This window comes from Cyrtonyx montezumae, unplaced genomic scaffold (genome assembly GCF_038088225.1).
Source record: "Cyrtonyx montezumae isolate F1298 unplaced genomic scaffold, pur_monq_1.0 scaffold_18, whole genome shotgun sequence".
In the NCBI taxonomy this organism is placed as follows: domain Eukaryota; kingdom Metazoa; phylum Chordata; class Aves; order Galliformes; family Odontophoridae; genus Cyrtonyx; species Cyrtonyx montezumae.
Window position 1 is genome coordinate 8,527,605 of NW_027071914.1, and position 23,402 is coordinate 8,551,006.

The following is a 23,402-nucleotide window of genomic DNA, read 5'->3' on the forward strand; positions in this document are numbered from 1 at the left end:
TTAGCACGTGTCTCCCAGTGCTTCGACACAGGAGCTGCGGGAGGGCAGAGCTGTGATCCAGGCATGAGGCTGCCCTGCAGGGAGAAGGGGAGGGAAGCAGAGCTGTGCTCACGGAGGGGAAAGTCCTTGCTTCACTCCCGAGGCTTTGGCTAATCCCAAGCAGTTTCCCTCGGTGGGGAGTGGCAGTTGTTTAGGGCTTAACCGAGGCTCTGGAGCCAGCGGCACCCAGGGGTCCTCGCAGCGGGGCTCTGTGGCTGCCAAGGCAGCGGGCATGCTCACCCTGTTTCAGCTGTGTGCCACCTCCCACAGCCTGTCCCCAGCAACGCAGGGCGGTCAGTGCCTCACCCAAGGGTGTTCCAGCCCTTCCTGCCCCCCAAATAGGGACAAAAATAGAAGACAATGAAATGGCAGTGAGTATCCTTAAGGACAACAGAGGCAGCCTCCAGGAACGCAATCAGCACTCCTACTTCTTGGCACTGTAAGAATGTAGGGTTTGTTAAAATAACCGCTTTGCACGACGCTAAACAATGAGCGTGAGAAATAGTTTGGTGAGGATGACTTCGTTCTCTCCAGAAACCACAGTGAGGAAGTACAAGGGAACCATAGGATGACACTGAGCAGGGAGTGAAAGGAGATGTGGAGTCACCACCACTCAGCTGCAGGAATCGTTTGGGTCGGACGGGACCACTAAGGGCCACCTGGTCCAACCCCCTGCAGCAAACAGGGACACACACAGCTCCGTCAGTGCCCACAGCCCCTCCAAGCCTGACCATGTCTGCAGGGTTGGGGCACCATCACCATCTTAGAAAGGACATGGACTGCCCAGAGCAAGGCACCACGGTAAGAGCTCATTAGCATGTTGAAATTATTTCTGCTCCAGCAAGTTTGGGTAACTATCGATAGCACGCTTCAGTGATTTCCTCTGTAAGCCTGGCAGATGGCTGCTTCACTGCAAAATCCCTGTCCCTCTGGCCCCCTCGTGCTGACCAAGGGACGGGATGACCTGTGTATGTGTCCTCTGCTTTACTACCCGCATTCTCACTTCCAGACATAAAAAATAATAGCATCCAAGCTCTTCCCTAGTGTTTTTTATTACTAGATCTTAAACCATTCTGCAGATGAGGTGGGTGACATTATTCTTTTTTTACAGGTGATGAAACCAAGGTGCAGGAGGCACACACAAGGTCGCTTAGCAGCAGCTCAGAGCAGAGCTCTGACCAGAGCAGCCCCAGATGGACCTGTGTGGGGATCAGCCCATGGGATCAGCTGCACTGAGCCACACATACTACACTGCTGCTTCTGTGCCTTCTGGGTCCCCCATAAGGATAATGGCATGCAAGAGAAGAAGGATCAGAAAGGCATTCTGTATTACACTGTTGTAAGACATCTACTGCCCAGCTCACTTCAGTCACCTCTCAAATCTGGGACAATAAAAGGAGCAGACAGTCAACCTTCTTTCTGAATCAAACATGGGTGAATTCCACCTACGGGTTGTTACAGACAGGGATACGATTCAAACCCTCCTGTACCACATCGACCTTTCACAAATGGCATGGGCTGTACCCAGTGGTAGCTCTCACAGAAATGTACACATAGTGGCTCCAGAGATGGCAGTAACTCAAAGCACGGCTACATTTCTACCAACTGACAGCAACCTCAGGTGTAACTCTCCTTAGGACATTAAATGAGCTGCACTGGCTGTATCAGTCCCTTTGGGGCTTGGGCTTTTTAGGATGTGGGACAATGTGAGATGTAAGGTATGTCCGTTCAGCCATCATAGATGTGTATCTAACAGATGGCAGTAAGTGATGCCAGGCTCAGCTCTTTCTGCAGCAGCAAGTTAAACCTGACACATCTGTCCATCCCTGCCCTGCAGAGCAGCCCCCCACTCCTGCTGATCTCCCTGCAGCTGTGTACTGGGTGCTGCTGGAGAGCACAGTTCTGCTCTCCTTTCCCAGTTGGCCACTTCTGTCATGTTCAGAGGCGAGCTCCACTAAAAACCTCTCTCATCCCATTCCCACATCCTTTTGCTTTTGTCACCTTTAGGGATTCCCCAGATCTTTTTAATGGAGGTCAGATTGCTGCTTGCAAGCATTCGCCTCCAGATCTGTACTTAGCACTGCTCCACAGCCCCAGGGCTGTCCCCTCTCGCTCCAGTTTCACACCCCCACACCTTCATTTCTTCTCTTTCTTTTGTGGCTCTAACTCTGAGTAGACAGTTGGAGCACCCATTCCTTTCATCCCAGCTCTCAGGAGCATTGAGATGGTCCAAAGCACTTCCATCACATCTCACTCTGAGCCCTCCCACCCTGAGCAGGAGCTCCTGGGAATTTTCAGAGGTTACAGATGGAAGATACCATGAAAAAATACGTGAGGTGATGGCTGGAGCCTCGAGCACTCTTCCAGCATGCAGATATCACCACATCTTAAAGCATTTGGCTTGGGACACAGTTACCCTGGGATGGCACCGATGACATGGAGCACACCTACTGCAACAAGCATGCATCCAGCATCAACACACCAAGCAGTGTCACCAAAACGGCTTCCTTCCTACTGACAGCACAGCAAAAAGCTTGTTTCTGTACTGCTGAGTGGCAAGACGTGCTTCCCCCTATGGAGGTCACTCCCGCTGGCACCTTGTGCTTCCTCTCCCCAAACTGCTGGCTCAGGCAGCTGCCCGGGGACACAGCGCATCTGACTGATAAGAACAGCTATTTCTCATCTCCCAGCCTCAGCACCTCTCCTCTGGAAGGAGAGAACTAACGAGTCCCACTCCCTCTCGGAGAGAAGCAAAAAAGCTGTTCCCTGAATTCCCACAGCACGCACTTGGGAGGTATTTGTTTAGGAGGGATGTGTGTACAGAGCGTCCTCCAGCACGGCACCACGCCGTCCTGCCACCCACACGTTCCAACTGCTGTGAGCAATCGCTTTCCATTGCTTCCCTCCCTGCTCCAGCACTAGCACAGGATGCACAGGGTCCCCCGCAGGTCACACAGAAACTGGCTTTTACTTTCTTTTTTCCATTAAAGAAATCAAGGGAAGCGGGAGCTTCCAGTGCAGCAGTAGGAAAACCCACACCTTCCCAAGAGCTTCGTGAACTGGCCTTGACTGCTTGGCCATTGAAGCTGTTTCCTTTGCTGCCTGATGGAAATGTGGCCACTGTGAGGTTCACTGACCCAAACCGGGGACGTTAAAGCACATTTTCTGGGAGACAGAGCAGAATGGTGTTGGACTAGAGGTGACCCATGGCCAAACAATCCCACTGTGCCTTTGAGAGGAACAGTGTCCACTCACACAGACGACAGTGCTTGCTGTCCAGAGGACCAAAACGCACCAGCTCGTGTCGCTCCCTGCCCTTTCCTTTTGGCATGGGGAGAAGGCACTGTGGTTCCACAGACACAGCTCTGCTGGGGGTGCCCCATCCTCCCGGCCCAGATGGATGCCCTTTCCTTTGGCGGGGGCAGCGGGTGGGTTGGGCCCCTGTAAGGAAGAATTTCCAATTTAGCAATGAACAGAGGCAGTTCCTATTATTCTTAGTGGAATGTCAGCGTCTCTGGTCCCAAGCACCGCTGTCAACAAATATACTCACAAACGCTCCTTCAGCTTCAGCCAAAATAAAAATACCCCCCCCACACCCTGTTTCTTTCAAGGAAAGCATCTCTAACTCAGCATTCATCACACACATAACAAGCTCTCTTTTTTTCTTCTTCAACCCAGTCTTGTCCACGTAATTTTAACATAAAGGAACTGGTTGTGGGCTGTGTTATCAAATGAGTCATCAATTTATGTGACAGTATAATATGATTTCGAGAATTCCCGGCACGCCAGCATGGGTTATGCATTATAATCTCCTAATTTTGACTGCACAGCAGTGACCGGAGCAGGAAGGAAGGAGCAGGTTGTCCAAATTACAACTGCTCTGCAGTGTGACCTTTGCAGACAAGTTACCTGCTGTATGCCTTGCTTGCTCCAGCTGCATGCCCGTGTGTAGCAGCAGGGTGAGCTGATGCTTGCACAGGAGATTGGAAGAACAGTACTGAAGTGCAAATTATTATTTTAACAGGAGGAGAAAAGCAGAAGCAGTTTGTTTTGGATGCAGCAGGCTGATGGCCAGCAGTACTACCAGAAATTCCCAGGGCATGATCTCTGCATGCTGTATACCAGCCACAAGCTAATTGAGGGTAACGAATGACTTTCAGGAGCATGAGGAATAGGAAGTGCTAACAGGAAACCTACTGATTTGCAAACTGCAGCTCTCGGGGAAATAATTTCTGAGAAACATTGACACACAGAAGATAAATAAGAACCCTTGCAGATGCCCTCTCAAGCATTGCATGGTAATGCAGTCCAGACTGGCTCTGGAGCTGAAAGGACTTATTACCAAAGGGGAAGAGAGACAGTGACAGAAGCAGGATGAGCTCCTGCTGCCCCCCAGGTGCGGGCTGCCCGGGTGAGCAGGAGGGCTGGTTGCCTGGTGTGGCTTCGTCTGCGTCACTCTGCACAGTCAATGGTCTGCTGCTAGCAAGGAGCAGCCAGGAAGACGAATGTTAGGACCTAAATACTAAGTGAGGAATTTGGAGAGACAGAGAAATCCTCCCAGAGTGAAAAATCCCATTCAGAAGAAATTAAACCCACAGTCTCTGTTTGTTGGCAGGAGAGCATCTTCTGAGCTCTTTGAAAAGCAGCATCCTCCTGCCAAGGCAAATGTGTCAGAGCTGGGGCTGATGGCCACCCCTCCCAGCCAGCAGGCATGGAGAGGTCACCCGTGGGGAAGGGATGAGTACAGAGCAACGCAAACATGGGATGTCCATCCGTGCTTCAAGTTCTCTCCCATTACTCATTTCCCCAGCCAGGGCAATGACTTTCAAATGCAGTAGCTGGTAATGGTTTCTGTCTTAAGAGCTCGTGTGAAAACAAAACAAACCAAAACACCCTTCTGTAATACCTTGATATATTCCAAGCATGGAACCAACTTCTTAAGTTCTTACTTGAGAGTTATTCCTTTGAAATCAAATAGAAAAAGGAAAGAGAAAGGAGGAATAATGGATAGCCCAGAAAACCATCAAAGAAAAAAAGATCTTTCACTCCTTGCCCAACATTCTCAATCTTTTCATACATTTTATAGCGAAAGGGAGCTGACCCTCGGTGGCTGGCATTTGATGTATAAACAGAAAGTTTTGTGCACAGAGGATCCCATGCTGCTGTGACAGCTGTCGGGAGCAAGGCTACAGCTGTTCAGGGCTGGAACAGAGCAGAGCCCACCAGAACCCACATCTCTGCACCCATCGTGCCTGGGCTGTGCACAGAACCATGCACGTCACTGTGGGAAAATACGCACACAAGGGCCAGAGAGATGCATGGAGAGCTACACAGGAACGAGCAAAGCCTTTTCTTCTGCACATCCTCTGCACCACACACAGCACAAGCAAGGGGAGATGACTCACAGCTCTCATGCACTCTGGATGTGCCTCTGCCAGGGCTGAGCTCCTCAATACCCCCAGGAGGCAAAGCATTGCTGAGCAGGGACAGCACTGGGCACAGTGAGCAAGGACAGGACTGAGAGCAGTGCCACCAAACACCTGGTGCTTCCGAGTCAGAACCTATGTGCTGCTCTTATAAAAAAATCCCACTGGGATAAAGGAGAACCCAAACGAGACAAACTGTGGACTTTCCCTTAGGTGCGAACGCGTCATAGCTACGTGAATGTTGTCCTGCTGTCAGGTCCAGCACTCACTATTAATGTTATCTCCCATCTTCCACAAACTGTCGTTCCAGAGCTGTGGCATCGAGTCCTGACCCCACGTGCAGAACACTGCTGCCTTTATCCCTAGCCTGGAGAGCATGAAATCAGTTGACAAAGAATCCAACCTCAGCTGTCCTCTTCAGGGCAGAACAAGCCACGATTTATAGATTTATATACACACATGCCCATCTATTCATCCTCTTAGCAAACAGTTCATGAAGTGTGCCTTAAGCCTTTCTGAATCGGGCAATTCTCTGTGTGGACAATCAATCCCTAACTGAGAGTCTGCAGGGAAAGACATCATGTTGCAGGAATGCTGCAGAAGCTGTTGCATATACTGTTCCCTTTGTTGAGAATAGCATCTTTGCCTTGGATATATTTTTTTTCCTCCTTAGCCATCTAATTCCATGAAACGAGGCCCGGTTCCAGCAGGCAAGAAGAACATAGCTAGATTTTGCTTCTCCTTTCCTGAAAGGCTGAGAAACCAGATTTAAAAAATGTGTTTAGTGGGCGTTTGGTGGGACGAATTCTCTCCCATAGTTTGGCATTTTTGAGACAGAGCAAGCAATAGCTACATTGCATATGGTGCCTGGTTTTCCTTCCAAAGCAGGTAGCCTAGGGAGCTGTAGCTTCCCCTGCCCCCAAAAAATCGCAGTAGCTGTTTTAATTCAGAAAACCAAACTTTGCAAGAGGCTTCAGCTTAGACCTCTTGCAAAAGAGGCTCAGTGCAGAAATGTCTAGCAATTTGTTTAATGTGCAGTGCAATACGTAATGCAGCGTGTAATGAATAGCAGATCTACCTTTACAAAAACCCAAAGGGCAAATGGGCATAGCATACCTCTCTGTAGCCCAGTGCTAAACACAAGGTGGATTCCTGGCACAAAGCTGGGGCTATTGCTCACTCATATATAACCACAGGAAAAATAATAGTGAGAAACGTCTGATTCATCTCTCATACGGACTTTAAACCTGATGCAACTCCCTTGCATGTAACGAGGGTGACAGAAAGATCAAGGCCAATGTCCCTACCCACATACAAGCCAAGGGTCTCGTTCAGCATAACCATCCCCACAGAGCTGGCAAAATGGGAAGCGTGACAGTTCTGACCCTTTCCCTGCTCTGTGATGCCACCTGCAGCAGCCGTGGTCCCACTGAACGCCCAGCCAAGCCTTTCCTCTTTGTGCTCAGTAGGTGGAAAAGGTGTTGGAGGTTGGGCTTAGAGACCAAGAAAACCATGGTGATTCCATTTTAAGCCACTGCACATGTCAGGTGTGCAGAGCTGACTCACTCAACACGCCAGACACTCGCCCGCTCAGTTTGCAGAAACACAGATGGGTGCTGCAGAGATCTCTGGGCACCACTGGGAGAGGGTCAGGAGAGCACGTAAGGAACACACACAGGGAACAAAGCAGGAGGATTCCTAATGAATGATGTTCTTAGTAGGAAATTAAAAAAGGGAGAAAACAATTGCCAAGATGTGCTACATCTGCAGAATCGCCTCCAAATTAAATGTGTGTACAGGTTTCATAAAGCATTTGTAATTCTTAAAATCTACTGGGTTTTTTATGTGCCAATTTTAGAATTTTCCCAGGAGATTCAGACCTAAACCTGTTATCTCAGCTATTAAAGAAAGACATGAGATTAAATAAAAAAACCCTAAAACAACAAAACCCAGCACAAGCAAACAACAAAGCAACACCCCTGAGACTCAGCAACTTGGCCTGGAGAAAACAGCCCCGCAGTCATGAAACACAGTTTGAAAGAGACTCCATTAAACAGCTCCAGTTCCTAAATCTTACCTCTACATTGCATCTGTTTGGCCAACATTCAGCTCACAGGGAAGCCCTCTGGCACCAACCTGCTGCTGAAAACCATCTCTTTGACCAACACACACCTCTACACAGCCCACCTTGATTTACGGCTATTTGCCTACGTTTTAATTTTTAACAGGCAATTTCTGGTGATGATTTCCAATCCCATGACTGCTGGGATCACAGCCAGCTCAGGCAGCACTTAGCTCACAGGGCTGTGTCCCAGCAGACACTCAAGACACTGAGCTTGCCCCAGTTCAGACCCAATCCATGCACCTGGTGAGTCTCCCTCCCACAAACAAGGCTGTTATCTGAATCCTGAAGCCTTGTTTTCTGTGGCTGGGAGCAGGATCCAGGATTCTTCTTGCGTTTGGAGATAGGCAGCTGATCGACAACTACTACAGTGCCTCGTGGATTTGGGGATGTTTACAAAACTGCAGCTGTCTAATAAAGGGAGAACACTGAATTCATTACACCCCCAGACTGGGTTTGGGCTCAAAGAAATTTCAGATGAAGGAGATGTTACAAAACTTAATAGGACATTAAAGCCTTTATTTTGTGGTGCCAGAGAACCAGCCTTTTGTCTTGACATTTAACTCTTCCTTTTGAAAAGCCCAAGCCCCATCCTAGGCTTCGCATACACACAGATAGTAAGACCCATCCCAGCAAGTCTCTTAGTCCATGTGTGCCTCAAGAGGTGCACACCAAACCAGCACCAAAACAGCCCAGGGATGAGGAGCAAGGTGGTGGTCTGACCACACGCACTCCTGGCAGCTGATTTTCCCAGGATAAGGGCTTGGCCCTTTCTGGAAACCTGCCCTTTTTCAAAGCATCTCAGGTATTTTAAGTGAAAAAAGAGGGAATTCAGCACCGAAGCATGGGTTTTGGTAGGAGCTCCACAGCTACCAACTCCCAGCAGCTCTGGGATGGGGGCTGTGTTGGTGGGCATAGCTTGGGAGAGACATTCAGGCTGAGCACCTCCTGGCAGCTTAGATCTTGCCCCTTGGACCAGCTACTCCCTGCCAAGCAGTTACACGATGCCAAGTCCCCTGCTTGGATTTCTTCATCATGCACCTGTTCCAGCTCACCTCAGTGGTGGGGTCCTTTGGCCTGAACTGGGTTTGCCCAGGGTAGGAACTGCATTAAGTTTTGAGAGGAATTCAACAGAAAATCTGTCATTGATTTTCCTATGGCCACAAATTCACACTCTGTATTTTAAAACCACATCTATTCCTGTTCTGAATGGAAGGATCCATTCTTGCAGAAGAACACTTTGTTGCTCAAGGATTTTATCTGAGGATAAGAGGAAGCAGCATCTATTTTATATCTCTGTGCAGTGAAAAGGAGGAAATGCCTTGCAATACTGTGATACATCCAGGTATTGAAGAGAACAGTTTGCAAGACATCACCTCCTCTGCATGGCAAGGGCTGGGTCTGCTGCCTTCGCTGTGCTCTTGGCTTGCTCTGGCCCATTCATCACCTGCCTTTTCAACTTGCAGTGATGAGGAAACTGCGCATGTGGGCAGCCACGTGCACCACAGGTTGTAATTCCGAACATCCCATAGCAAACATTTTTCCTGGTGCCAACAGGTGTTCCAGTCCTTCATCTGGACTTCTATGAGCAGCACCGCTGGTATCTCCCTCCAGTTGCTCCTGTCAGCTGTGTGCCAGCTGGGAAAGACGGCAGGGATGGTTTATGGGGCATCCCAAGCATCTTGGGGTGCACTGAGTGTGTGCGCTGCCACCACCATTAGCTAAGTTGTAGGGGCTGGGGGAGGAGGAAGGGATGGGATCGGTGGCTTCTTGTGTTCCCTTGGACTCACTTCCCTTAGACAGCATAGGATAGTGTGTTGTGAGCAGGCCTGGGACACGAAGTCATAGGAGCCCCACAGCAATGCTCACATTGATCTGAGCTCTGCACAGACAGTCTGTGGTCCCCTTCTTCTTGCTCTGTGTTCTAACAGCTGCTCATAGCCATCACAGATGCATCCAGCTTTCTGGGACTGAGTAAACTGCACTGTAAGCAAACTGTGTAGCAAGAAGCATTACCTCCAAGCCCTGCAGCTCAAAGAAATGGAGGTCACAAGCACTCAGGCTGTGCCTTTCCAGGGAGGGGTTCTTTTCCATGCATCTCAGCACTTCATAACATACAGACAAGCCTCAGAGCACTGCTAGGAAGTAAGGGCTATTGTATGGCATTTCTGCACAGAGAAGCCCAGCACAGAGACTTCACACACTTGACTGCAGCCCATAAGCCACTGGAAAGTCTCCCTACTGCTCTGCTGCATGTGGAAAGGGCTCTGTGCTGGGGACAAGCATCACATCAGGCACCAAAACAACTATCATCTCTGAGCTGTACCAGACCCAGAGGCCAACTCTCCAGAAACCAAAAGGTCAGACCACATAGCTCTACAGTGGATGGTATTTCTGGGTTTGCAGCTGTGTAAAGTTCTCAGCAATAAGAGAGGTAGGGCCCCCAGTCAAATAGCCGATTAACAAAAATGGCATAGGGAAAAACAGGATATGTGTCTACTTTTCTTATTTCTTTTGCTGTAATTGTTCCAGATCTGTCCAAGGAAAGCATCCCTCAGGGCTTATCAGAGCAGCCACCGCAAAGGAGAACAAAGGAAACACCAATCATTTCCAGCAAATCAAAAAATGACAAGCTTTAACCTTCAGGAGGGAGCAGATTATTGCAAAGGGTGTGGCTGCTCTGTCTTTGAGTTTCCTTTTCCCCAGTCCCAGTTTCCTAGCAGAGGTCTCCTCAAACAATAGAGATTGGCATCAAAAGAAAAAAAGATATTATTAAAAAAAAAAAACACCCCTCATTTCACAAATAGTCTTAAAATGGAAAGATGTGGCTTGTCACTTGGGAGCAATCAGTTACTCTGAGGAGTTCATGTCAAGCATCGTGGCCCTGCTGTACCACCACAGAGAGCTCCGAGGTGCTTCTTGGCTCCCTCTCCCTCCTTTCTGTGAGCAGGAGGGATGTCAGGGGACCCTTTTTGACACCAGTTCCCTCTGTACTTTCTCTCAGCTCATGTGCACACGCTCAGATGTAAAACAGACTTACAGAGGTTTCTAAAGGCAAAATGAGGGCTGGCCCAGACACAACGGTTGACCCTGTTCTCCTTTCAGAAACCCACGAGATGTTGAGCGAGATGAGCATGAATGGGAATTCAGTCCAACCTGAGAACACACTCATTTAAAAGGATCACCTGAATCAATAGAGGTAAATCAACTACGCAGAAGCACACGTCTGTGACTAAAAGAAACCATGCAGAGCTAGGTAACCAAGTGGCTCCCTGAGAGATGCAGATGTGAGATACAGCTGCATAATCACTCTGGATGCTGTTAATCTGAACTCAAGGGCCTCCTTTTCATGGAGGATGCTTTTCAAAGCCATGCAGAGAACAAGAAGTCCTTTCCACTTTACTCACCCTGAGAAGACAAAAAATTAAAAACCTCAAAACCTTTTCTGGGGAACAAGGCACTGTGGTGCCCTGATCAGTGCTGTTCCTGGGCTGTTCAGTGGGCTCACTGCAGGCAGGGCATGCACTGGGCAGGCTTGTTCCTTGTCCCAGCTCTCCCTCCATTGCTTTGCCATCCTTTAATCTACATGGGCCACGACTGATAAGAAAGATTTGTTCTCTGGGAAAAAATGCCTCAGTTGACTGCAGCTGAAGCAAGAACTATAAAAGGGTAAGTGGCTGCTCCCAGGAATGTGCCCCAGCCTGAACAACGGGCTCTGCAGAACTCTCTGCTCAGACCTCTGTTGGGGCCAGTAGCTGCACAGCACTGTCGGTTGGGCTGTGCACAGGCAGTGATACTCAGCAGTGCGTGCAGAGGGCTGTTCTGGTCAGGTCCCAGTGCCCCAGCAACTCAGCATCCTGCCTCACACAGGGGTTGGGCCCTCACTCCTAAGAAAGATGGAACCAAGGGGACTGTAGCCAAGTGGAACTTCTGGTATTTTCCCGGTTAACAGAAGTCTTCATGCAAGGGATGACTGGAACAGAAGGGAGAACAGGTTTGCTAAAGTGAGGAACGGGCCACAGAAAGATAAGAGACAGCCCAAAGTTTTGTGTGTGCCTGCCTGGGGAGGTCCTGGCCAAGGGCAGCAATGGGCTTCCCTAGGAGAAGAATACAACTGCACTAACACTGCTTTATAAATATCCATGTGTTTGCCCTCCTTCAGCGAGCTGAGCCATCGCAGTCATGATGCCCCTGTACAGCCTGTTTGGCAGCTCTGTGTTTGAGACATGACTCACCAACACGCTACTGGCTCACTGCATCACGGCCACCACGGCCACCCAGACTGCCCAATGCCAGCCGGAAACATCCCTGCTGAGCTGGCAACGGCCCTGCCAGGATCTAGGGATCCTTGCAGAATAGTTTTTGATAATGTTGAGAGAGAAAGATTATGACTGTGTGGCTGCGCCGGTGCTCGCTGCAAGTACAGAGTGGATTGGGAGACTAAGAACAAAGCATTGGTCATGGAGACACTTCATCTTCCCTCTACATCTCCAGGATAAAAGGATTCTAGAATCATAGAAAAGAATCATAGAATCATTAAGGTTGGAAAAGATCTCTAAGATCATGTAATCCAACCATCCACCTACACCAATACTGCCCACCTACTCATGTCCCTAGTTAAGTACTACATCTACCCTTAAACACCACCAGAGACTCTGACTCCTCCACCTCACTGGTCGACCTCCATGCTTTTCAAAGACACTTGAGCCTCCCTGATCCATTTGCTACAGCTGTAAGCTAGGAATAAACTGCTAGAAGCTCACTTCTGTGCTATGGAGATTGGCCTTCAACAGAGTGATCCATCCCAGTGACTTCCCCACAGGCAGGGGGCAGTGACCCTGTCATTAATGCCAGGCTCCAGAAGGCCCAGCATCTCCAGACAATGGCTGTTCTCAGCATTACAACACCCCAGCAGGTCACAGGCTATCTGCAGGAAAGGAAAGCACCAGGAAAGGAACTTAAACTTGTTTTGGGTAATTGACCCAAACACAGTACCCATATCTCTGGAGTCTGCTCCGATAACAGCTGCTAGCTCCTGAAACACAGCTGCAGGAACAAAGCTCCAATGCTTCGCTTTGCAGAAGAGCACTGCAGTGTCCCAGCATCAAATTCAGACTCCCCATCCTTCAGTACCCATCACCTCCAAGACCAACCACAGATCTGCTGTGTGCTGCTCAGGGGCTCCACAGCCACAACCCCAAAGCCTCAAAAGTCTCTGACATGATGGTGCTAACACAAATAAATGCTACTCCTGGGGGAAAGCCTTCAAAAGCAAGCTGCCAAATGACTCTGTGCTCATCTTCTTACCCAAGCAAGGTCCTCAGCAGATAGGTGCATGGAGTCAGTGTGGAACTGAACTGACTGAAGTGAAATAATATCTCAGGAAAAACTCATGTTTACACATTAATTTGTTAGAGCACTAAGCCAAAGAGACACTTTGCTCTATGTGTGCTTTGGTTTTCCCCAACAACTGTGCTGGGGTTAGCCGTGCTCCTTGTCCTAGTCCAGCCTCAGTTCTCACTGAGGAAATGTTGAGCTTTTTCCTGCCAAAGGTTAATGAAAATGAGGTGAATTCCCTGTCAAAATGGTCAACTATGAGAATAAGCTATCCCACAACAATAATAAAGCTTTTGTTTGAGAACTCAGAGGCATCGTGGAAAGGAAAGGCTTTTCACCAGTATTGCATGCACTGTGATATAAATTTTGCTGTTGTAAAATCTCTTCTGCTTTGAAGTTGCTGTAGTCTCAGAGCAACCTGATGAAGTTTCTGTAGTCTCAAAGCAGACTTAATTATGCTAATGAGAATTGGGGCACACAAGGAAGCCTTTCAATAGGAGTTTTTGCATTGTTTGCCCTGCTGTTCCATCAGCTGTTTAATTAATTAAGATAACCTCAAAAAGTCTCAGAGAGAAAACAAGATGAAGGAAGCCCTTTGGTTTCAGAGCACCCAGGCACAGCATTGCTTGGCTCAGCCCCGAGTCCATCACTGCAGGACCTCATGAACACACAGAGCCAGCTCACACCAGCAGTGACAGTGACATAATTCACCCTTCTTTTGATCTCACCTGTCCTTCCCTGCAGGTTGGCTTTAGCCCAGGACACTCATCTAATCAGCTCATGCACTTGCACATAAGGGAGGAGCCAGTGTGAGAGCAGATGAATGCAGGTTGCTTCTTCCCTTGGCAGAGGTGCCTTTTGTCCCTGAAGTGCAGGTGAAACCCTGCCCATGGGTGTTTTCTGTACCTGCAAAGTGCAAACCTGGAGGACTGACAGCATGAAAAGCAACTATGGCCATCAGACGGCTGTCCTGAGGGGTCACATCTTGCAGCCCTGCAGGCTTGGTTGATGTGAAAAGAAGCAAAAATTTTTAATGATTTTTGTTTGTTTGTTTGTTTGTTTTGCACAGGAACAATTAGTAATTTGCCTCCATTTCACTTAATTTCCTCCAAGAAAAACATGTGAAGATTAGCCTGTGTCTGAGCCATCACCTCATTCATTGCAGGGGAGAAATGATCCCTATAAAGGAAATGGTAATGGAGGTGAACCAGAAAGACACTTCTTAAAATTAAAAAGAGAAAAGAGAAGCCCATGAATTTTATATAGATGGCACTCTATGTTTCTGGAGGCTTTGAAATCCCATCCACTGCATTATTAGATTTACAACCTAAATACTGTTCTCGTTTATTTTCCCCAGTATGCCTTTTCTCTTTTAAAGATGCAGCAATGAGCGACTGAGGAGCAAGAGCAGAAGCCATGAGCAGCTCGATGCATGAGGACAGGACAGCAAACCCCTTGGGAGCATGAGCTGGCTCCTTTGATGTGCCATGAGGACTGCAGATAGGCCTGAGTCCAAGAAGAGAGTGTTAGGGTAGGTGCCAGCTTTATGATTTCTAGGATGAAGATGGTGTCCAAGAATAGTCTACTTTGTCTCCAGTGACCATCCAATGAAGTCACAGATTGGGCGAAGAGACACGAAGCAACATACAATATTGATACATATATACCTATAAGCTCAGAAAGATGTGCTCAAGCCTCAGTTTATGGCTCCAGAAAAGGGCAAAGAGTTGGATCTGGTGTTTCTGGTGCCTGGCATGCATTTCAGACTGAAAAATGCCTGGAATTCATAGGCTGAGAATCACCACTTAGAGACATCAAGGGACTCTCTCAATGCAAACGAACCAGGTTCCTCTCTCCCAGACAAGGACTTTCTGCTGTTTTCTCACCTTGCTGTGGAGAAGGAAAATTCAGATGGCGTTTAAACCGTGCAGGCATTAATTAGGAACAATTGTCTTGCATGTTCCTCATCTCTGCTGACTTTAATTAACAAGGTGAGGCCCTTAGTTCCTTTTGTCTACTCGCAATATAAGTCGGAAAGAGTTAAAATATCTCTTCTGGGACAGATATCCCATTTTTCAGTCTTACTTTGTGTGACCACCTATAGTGTGTACAACATGCAATGTACAAATCTACATCTCCAAACTTGACAAGTATGGGGCAGTGGTGTCTCTGTGCATCTATTCCTGCCCACATACCAGGCCTGAGTTAACACTGCTCCAGTATGCCCCTTTTGGGACAGCGATGCGACTGGTATTCGGGGACTGGAGATGAGCAGCGCTGGTATGTGGCATCACCCAGCCCCTGCTTCCCTCTGCCAGCTCTCTGTTCTTGTTCCGCCTCAGGGCTTCTGGGCGTGGGCATTTAGCAGCAGCGCATGGTTCAGATGTCTGCAGCTCTTGCTGCCTGCTCCCATCCCTCTGCGCTGCCAGAATGTGCCCATGCCCCATCCCAGCTACTTCAGTCGAGCTGCCCTGGGCGTGCTGTAAATCCAGGGTCCAGACTGGAGGAAAGAATTCCCTACTCCCATTCACAGTGAAGGTACAGTGAAGTAAGTCTTGGTGCAGAAGTGGGAATAATACGGTGCTGCGAGCCAATGGTTTATGATATAAATCTATTGCCTTTAATAAAATAGCCCATTTGACCAGAGCAACTGCCATGCAGTCCCTGGGCGAAAGACATTTCCAATCCAAAAGACAGAAAGGACACGCCTGGAAAAGGGCCATCTAAATATCATTTGCAAGGTGGGTAGATGTAGAATTAACCCAAAATGTTCGATCCTTGTTTCTCTTGACCCAAAGCATCCATTACCCAAAAACCAAGGAGCAGGCACACACATCCACCATGCTTGTTTTCTGCCCAGCTCCTGAATGCAGAATCAGGGTTTAGAAGAGGATTTATTGCTATGTTCTACAGAGATCAGTGGGAAAGCTGAATGTGAGGCCGGGTCTTTTCTTTGTCTTAGACCTAGAAAGGGCCATTATAGTAGGGTAGGGTCTGTGCCTCCAGCTGGGGCCTGGGAGAGGGGGAGGTATGAGACAATGATGCATTGCCTCACTCTACAGGGACTGTGTCCTGTCTGCATGGCACACACTTCCATATCTCTGCAGCCTTTTATAGGTAAGCTTAGAATAACTATTTGGTATTAAAATTAAGTCTGTGAGTATTGCTGGGCTTAAGACAAGATCAGAAACCATGCCAGATCCAAATGTTATCATATTAAGAATTAAACTTGTAATTAACCGATTCTTAACCAAATAGTAAATTGAGCAGACAGGCTCCTCTTGCTGCAAGCACAAACCATGGCTGTAACCCTAGCCCAAAAAGCTGCCTGAGGCTGACAGGTTAATGACAGTAGAAAGCAGGAGTTTCTAGGGAGTCAGGGATTTTCCAGAAGAAAGCATTGCCCTCACCTGCACGACAAAAATTGAGTTGCACAACAGAGCTAACATCATCCACCCACTTATTACGTCTTTTCAGACTACAAGCACAGATTCAGTGGTGTGACTCCTGGGACAACGGGGTTTTCCCCTTCCCTACAGAGCGTCCAATTTTCAGTGGAATTCAAAAGACCATTTCCTGAGCCAGTTCAGCCTGGGAAGGCCAAGCAGGATGCTGGGAAATAATGCCCATTCCTACAGCAAACAGCTTGTTTGTGCTGGGAGAGCAAAGGCAGCACCGCTCGTAGCTGGGCTGGTGCCAGGCAAGAGTGACTTCGTGGGGAGAAGACACTCCATGCTTCTACACATACAGCCTGTTATTTTGCAGAGCTCCTTTTCAGACTTGTTAAAGCTACAATGCTCAAGCAGATATCCAAAAGATGGATGGATGAGCTAAGATGTGTGAAATGAATGAGCACTGCTCTCGTTCCTGAAAACGAGACGCTTCACATTTGGCAAGAGCATACAGCCAGTCGCTCAGCTGCTTTCCCTATGGCCACACCTGCTTAGAAAAACACCCATGCTGGCTGCAGAGTTTCAGACTCTCCTCCAGAGAACGGACACCAATAAAGCACAGGATGATCCCACACAGAACAATCTTTGTTTCATGTTGCTCTTCCTATTCTCAGACAGATGTTTCTGCCATTCCTAACAAACCCTAACATGTTTCGTTTTGTTTTTTTTGTCTAACCTTTTATATACATTATTCAGGACATCTACGTGCAAACAGAAGCACCTCCTGGACACCAAGGCCATCCTCTCCCTTTGGGAGAGCTATCCAGAGAAGCAGCAGCTCGTGCGGGATACATCTGCACTCCTGTGGGACAGCAAAAGTGCAGAGACTACTCTACTTCAGCTACAGGTGAAAGGCTATTGGAAATAGTGTGCATCAGGGCACAGACTCTCTAACTTTTCCCATAATGGCAAGAGGAGGCTGTGAGATACTGAAATAGTGTAACTATCAGGGTTTTCAAGAGGAATTCTATTTTGGGACCCGGAGGAGAACTCCTTAACCTTTACTCTTGGAAGGAATTGTTGATGATCTCACTGCATGGCTATCAGTGTCCTGGGCCAAATACTCCTTATGCTCTTGGACTTCTGATCAGCTAAGAAAGCAGATGCATGGACTAATTAAAGAAGCAGAGCCTGTGTCTTCTGATTCTTACAGCTCTATATTCAGTAGCTGGTACACGACACCTCATGAGCTGATGCTTGTCTGTCTGTGATCTAAGATGAAAGAAACATTCACAAAATAACCCAGGGGGATGGGAAACCAAACACTCTCTTCTCGGGCTGTTTCAACATATGGAGAAACAAAATCAATTACAGGATCCCAAATTCACAGGCTGTAGCTCTCAGAAATGCTATTACAAAAATAAGCTGACCTCCTCTGGATAAAAGCACTACATACATGAGATGATGTCCTGTGGTATTTGCAATCTGATTTTGCATGAGGATAGACTGTGACCAAGTTCCATGGGTCTTTTCAATCTTTAATAGCTATAGGATGTTTAATCCTATAGCATATTCCATAGGAGACAAGAGACAATAAGAAAGCTGCACTAGCTTGACTCTGGAAGAAGCACAGATAATTTCAATGCCACTAGCCTGTTGCTGTTTGACATAGGCTCTCAAGGAATTTTTATAGGGCACATGAGGAATATCATTAAAAACAAAGCAAACTAACATGCGATTTAAAAAAAGAAACCTTCTCTTCTCTGAGTTATTTATTAACCAGTTAAGAATCTGCCAAGGCCTTCCTAGCTATTAACAAATGATTCCCAAGACCAAGACAGAATCTCAGACCAAACGGCACGATTTAACGAGATGGGATTCTGAATTTATTGCTCTCCTTGGGCAAACACTGATCTGCAGCTGCACACAACCACCTCTCCCCCAGATCTCCGAGAGGAGGGCAGAGCACGGGGTCCTGCTCCCAAAAACACCGCTCCCAGCACAGCAAGGTGAGGCAGGACTGGGGAGCCATAGAAACTGAAGGCAGACAGAAGCACCCGATGAGAATGACATTCTCACACACCCACTATTGAGAAACATATTTAGCTGAGGAAGATGTATGCGATTGCTTGTTTTAATACAGAAAATACGCCACACATCTAGCAGGAAGCCAATAGACATGACAGACGTGGTAGGGCACACCTTGGGTGAAATAATGACCAGGAAACCAAAGCTCTGGGCCTTAAGTGCTTCTGAACAGTTGAGAGCACTAAGCCCTGCACCATCCCAGCTGGGCTCTCAGACCAGCTCACAAGCAACAAGGCTGAAGCAGACAGTCATGAGCAGCACTGGGTGAAACACAACCAACATAAGAGAAAATCAATAACGTGAGTTTGTATCACAGCTTCTGGAGTCTATGTTCCTGGAGTTCAATTTAGAGAAACGTGTCATTTCAGCTTTCCTTTTTTCACCCACCAATTCCACATTACAAGGGCTGCCTGTGCTGGCCTCTGCAGCATAGAAAGGTCCCTTGACCGACACAGACAGGAGCTGCTAGGTGTCACACATCGCATCACCCTCTTCCCAGTGCTCCTTACAACCAGTTTACCATGTGACCCAGGTTAGTCCTGAGGGCAGGTATTACTCTGGCCTCCAAATCCAGGCACTGCTTCGCTCCGTGCCAAAATATCAACATCAAAGGAGCATGGCACAGGTGGTCACTCTGTGTATCCACCTGCAGTTCTCTTTGAAAAGGCATCAGAGATGGCGGGCATTAAATTCCCCTACCAAAGTTTGCTGCTAATACTTCTCAAGAAGTCGTGCTCTGAGGAACATCCTTCTGGACAGCATCAGCAGAGGAGAATCAGTCAGAGAACCTAATAACAACCAACTGGCCCAATTTCATGTCCTGTATGATGATTGCTTGTATGGGTGGAAAAGAAAACTAAGAGCAATTTGCTTACCACTAGATATGTTCTCTACAAAATAAAGAGTCTTGGTTCAACAGAAGACTCCTTTGGGCAAGGACGTGGCATTTAAGTTATGGCTGTGGGCACAAAGCACATGTCTGATGTACCATAAAGATGTTCTCTTGACCATTATCTACAAAGCACAGTGAATTAGCATTGCTGGAAAGCTGTATTTTGACATTTCACTCCCCCTGCCGCTCTCATGGGTGTCCTTTGGGCTCATCCCAAATTACAACTGAAAAACACTCTCTGCTTCTTCCTTTTTCAGCCTTTTATTAGCATTTGGATGTCTCTGTCCTCCCCGTGGGGCATAAATGATCTTTGACATGCACGTCCTCCTCAAAGCCTGTATCATGGCACAGCGAGCTGTTGTGCTGACTAGCAGAAATCTGCCTTACTTTGGTTTGTCCCTAGAAATTTCAAGCAACATTATCCTAATTTATTCACATTATTCACCTCTAAGTCAACATAATCCAAACTCAGGTTGAATATTAGGAACAATTTCTTCTCCGAAAAAGCAGTAATGCTCTGGAACAGGCTGCCCAGGGAGATGGTGGAGTCACTGTCACTGGAGGTGTTCAAGAAACGTGGAGATGTGGCACTGAGAGACATGGTTACTGAGCAGTGTTAGCAGTGGGTGGATGGTTGGGCTAGATAGGTTCATAGGTTCATAAGGTTGGAAAGGACCTACAAGATCATCTAGTCCAACAATCCTCCTATCACTATCCCTACCCAACTACTAAATCAAATCCCTAATGATCTCAGATGATCTTAGGGATGATCTTAGAGGTCTTTTTCAACCTTAATGATTCTATGATAATCACTTATTATCGGGATCCTTCAGCTGAAAAATGCCCAGCCACGTTTCTCTTGGAAAATGGGCTTTCCTCTCCATCATCTGGATGTGTTCTTAACTAGGAACAACTACTCTTTTCCCCATTGGTTTAATGCCTTTTCACTTGAAATATATCAGCTTGTGCTATCTCCTCCCCTTCTCAGGGAGTACATGCCAGCACAGTTCTGCCTCATTCAACATCTTTTTCAGGAACATCATCAGTACTTCCCATCAGCACTAATTATGCTCTAGAAACAAAACTTCTTCATGACAAAGGCATGCTCTGTGCTGCTTACAGAAGAGAGCATGAATACTGCAAGGTTCCAGCAACACTTGTTTGGATTACTGTGACCATTTGATTTCCTTGATACCAGGTCAGTGAGCTCTCCTTGGCTGTTCTAATTATGGATCCTATAAGCTGCTGACATCTCCCAGCTAAGTATTTTCTTGCATGTCAGATCATCCCCTGGAATAAGGAGTCAGTGCTTGGGACATAGCTGTTGTGGAGGCATAAGGTGACACAAAATCCAGCTGACAATCTTTGTTATTTCACTAAACATTATGTCAACCCAGAAGAAAGGAGAAGAGTTACTGAGTAACAGGAAAGTCATTTCTTACAGTCATTTTCTTAACAGTTGCCACATCTTCCATGTGCAGTTCACTCTTCATTACGCTGCTCTAAGTGATTGTCAGTCCCTGGTTGCTACCATTTCCCACAAAAATACCCAAGAGTGCTCTACCTTAGCATCTCTTTCCTTCATAAACACCTTCAAAAAAACATTTCTTTTTTGCTTGTGTTTTGATCAAAAACAGTCATCTGATGCTCCTGCTTCTCTGCAGACATCACCATCCCTGGGGCAGCTGGTGGATTTTGCACTTGGGTTTGTCCAACCCTTTTCTCCTGCATGCAGCCCACCTTCCCTTGCTGCCCTAAAGCACACAGGTGTGGATGAAGCAGCACAGCCCTATGCCAGCTGCTCTGGACAACAGAGTTTGGAGTGTAACTGCTTCAGAAATGGGAGCAGAGACACAGTTTCTTCCTTAGGCACTTCATAGGAGAATATCTCTCCATTTACATTTGTCTTTTAATGTCCAGCATCCTCATCCCACATAAAGGGAGATGGCAGGTGCCCTTGCCCATCACGTAATTGGTGGATGCCCACAAGCATCAGTTCTTGGAGAGGTTTTTTAGCCACCGTCCCTGCAATGCTGTTTCCTTGGAGTAAAAAACAGACCTTAGCTACACCTGTGAAGCTTTGACAAAGCCATCACAGCTGCTTGGCACAGTGCATGACAGCAGTGCGTGGATTTACAAAATGTAAAATCCTCGTTTGTGGAATGTATCACAGAAGATGGTTTCTAACTGCTACCTCGTACTACCCCAGGGGCATTCTTGTTCTCTGTATGAGAGACATGCCTAAGGTTGTTGGAGATGAGGATGCTAATGGAACAAAGACAAGACACGCATGTTTTCCTCTCTACAATTGCCAAAATTTTGCAGTTCCTCAGGACAGAGTTTAAAAGCTCTTGGAGACCACATCCTGCTCCCCTTTCCATCGGGATTAACCCTAAGAGTTGCTTTTCCAGGGATTTCTTTTTATTTACAGAGGGAAAAACAAAAATCAGGACTAACAGCAGTGCATTCCCACCATGCTCCTGCTTAGAGCTTAATTTATGGATGCGGGATTTAAGAATCCCTGATCAAGCACAGATATAATCTGGAAGAGAAGTTCTAATTTCCCAACTTTGTTACCTGTGGACCTGGCCTGCCACTGAGTATCTGTGTCTTCATGGGAGGGCACAGTACTAAGGCAAATAAAACGCACAGCTGTTGTGACAGAGAAGGAGGATTCTCGGAAAGCAAGACATTTCCCCACCCCTGTCCAAAAGGACTTTGTGCTCATTAAGTTCAGATTCTACTGATAATTTCCAAAAGCATGGGGTTACCTGTGGGAACCAAGCAGAGGCACTGAACGCCCTGCTGCCTTAGTCACATCTGGTACTGTTTATGACGCACAGGATCGAGGCAATGAGAGCTAGTGCAGGGCGATGTCAAACCATCTCTGATCTTTTTGCAGTGTTACTGACATCCCTGACTCATTTCTCTGTGAAGGACACTGCTGTGCAGCTCCACCTGACTTCCTTTCACGAGTCTTAGTCGCTTTATGGTAACTCAAGGATCCTGCTTTAGGTCACCCATCTGCAGCTGTACTAGGTTTCAGAAGACAGCTTTGTAGCAGTCAGAAATGCTTGCTTTCATCTGTGCAATGGCATTTTGCACCCCAAAACACCAAGCATGTGAAGCAGTGATGTTCAGATTTTCCCCCTCTATTTTCAGCCCTGGTTTGCCTGCTGTGTTATCTTTTATTGCTTGAGAATGAGTTTAGATCTCACCAATCCTGAGGTTTTTATGTCCTCTCTGCCCTAACACCCCAGTTCAACTGCAAGCCCTACTTGTATCTAGTTGTATGCACCTTACACTATTAGCCTGTTATAGTAGACCCTCCCCACACCATTAATTTGATCCATATTTGATCCTGTATTGCAGCTTTCAGTGTGTGTGAAACAGGTTTGGGTCGGCAATCGCCAAACACAAAGCTATGGACAGTAAATCCACTTCATAGAATAGAATCACAGAATCATAAATGTTGGAAAAGACTTCCAAGATCATCTAGCTCAACCATCAACCCACCACCACCATGCCCATTTACCACAACCTTCAGTGTCACATCTCCACATTTCTTGAAAGCTCCAGGGATGGTGACTCCACCACCTCCCTAGACAGTCATCTTGAACGTTAACCACATGGAAATACAACTATTCTTTCACAAAAGCAGACTAGTAGCAATGAAACCACCCAGGCCTACAGATACCTTTAACTTACATTTAACATACACATGCTTTTGCCAAAATCCCACAGCTGTGCAATACTGTACTGAGGGTCTAAAAATCCAAATCTAACTTCAGAGAGTGGTTTGCAGATTGGACACTGTTCCCTGTGTTATTTTAACTTTCTTTCTAGCAAGACAGATCATCATCCATCAAAAGAAACCCCATTTCTGCACATATTTATCCCTAATCCCCTGCCAGGACTTCAGAAAGCGTTGCTGTGGAGACCGGCGTATGGCCACGAGCTCCAGCATAGCACAAAGAAAGGGACGAGGGCTGTGCTGGCCAGCCCGTGAAGTCCTGCCTGCTGGGAAGGCTGTGGAAGAAAGCTCTGGGCCAATACACTGCATTTGGGACCAAGCAAAAAGGACAACTATCAGTGATGGCAGAAAG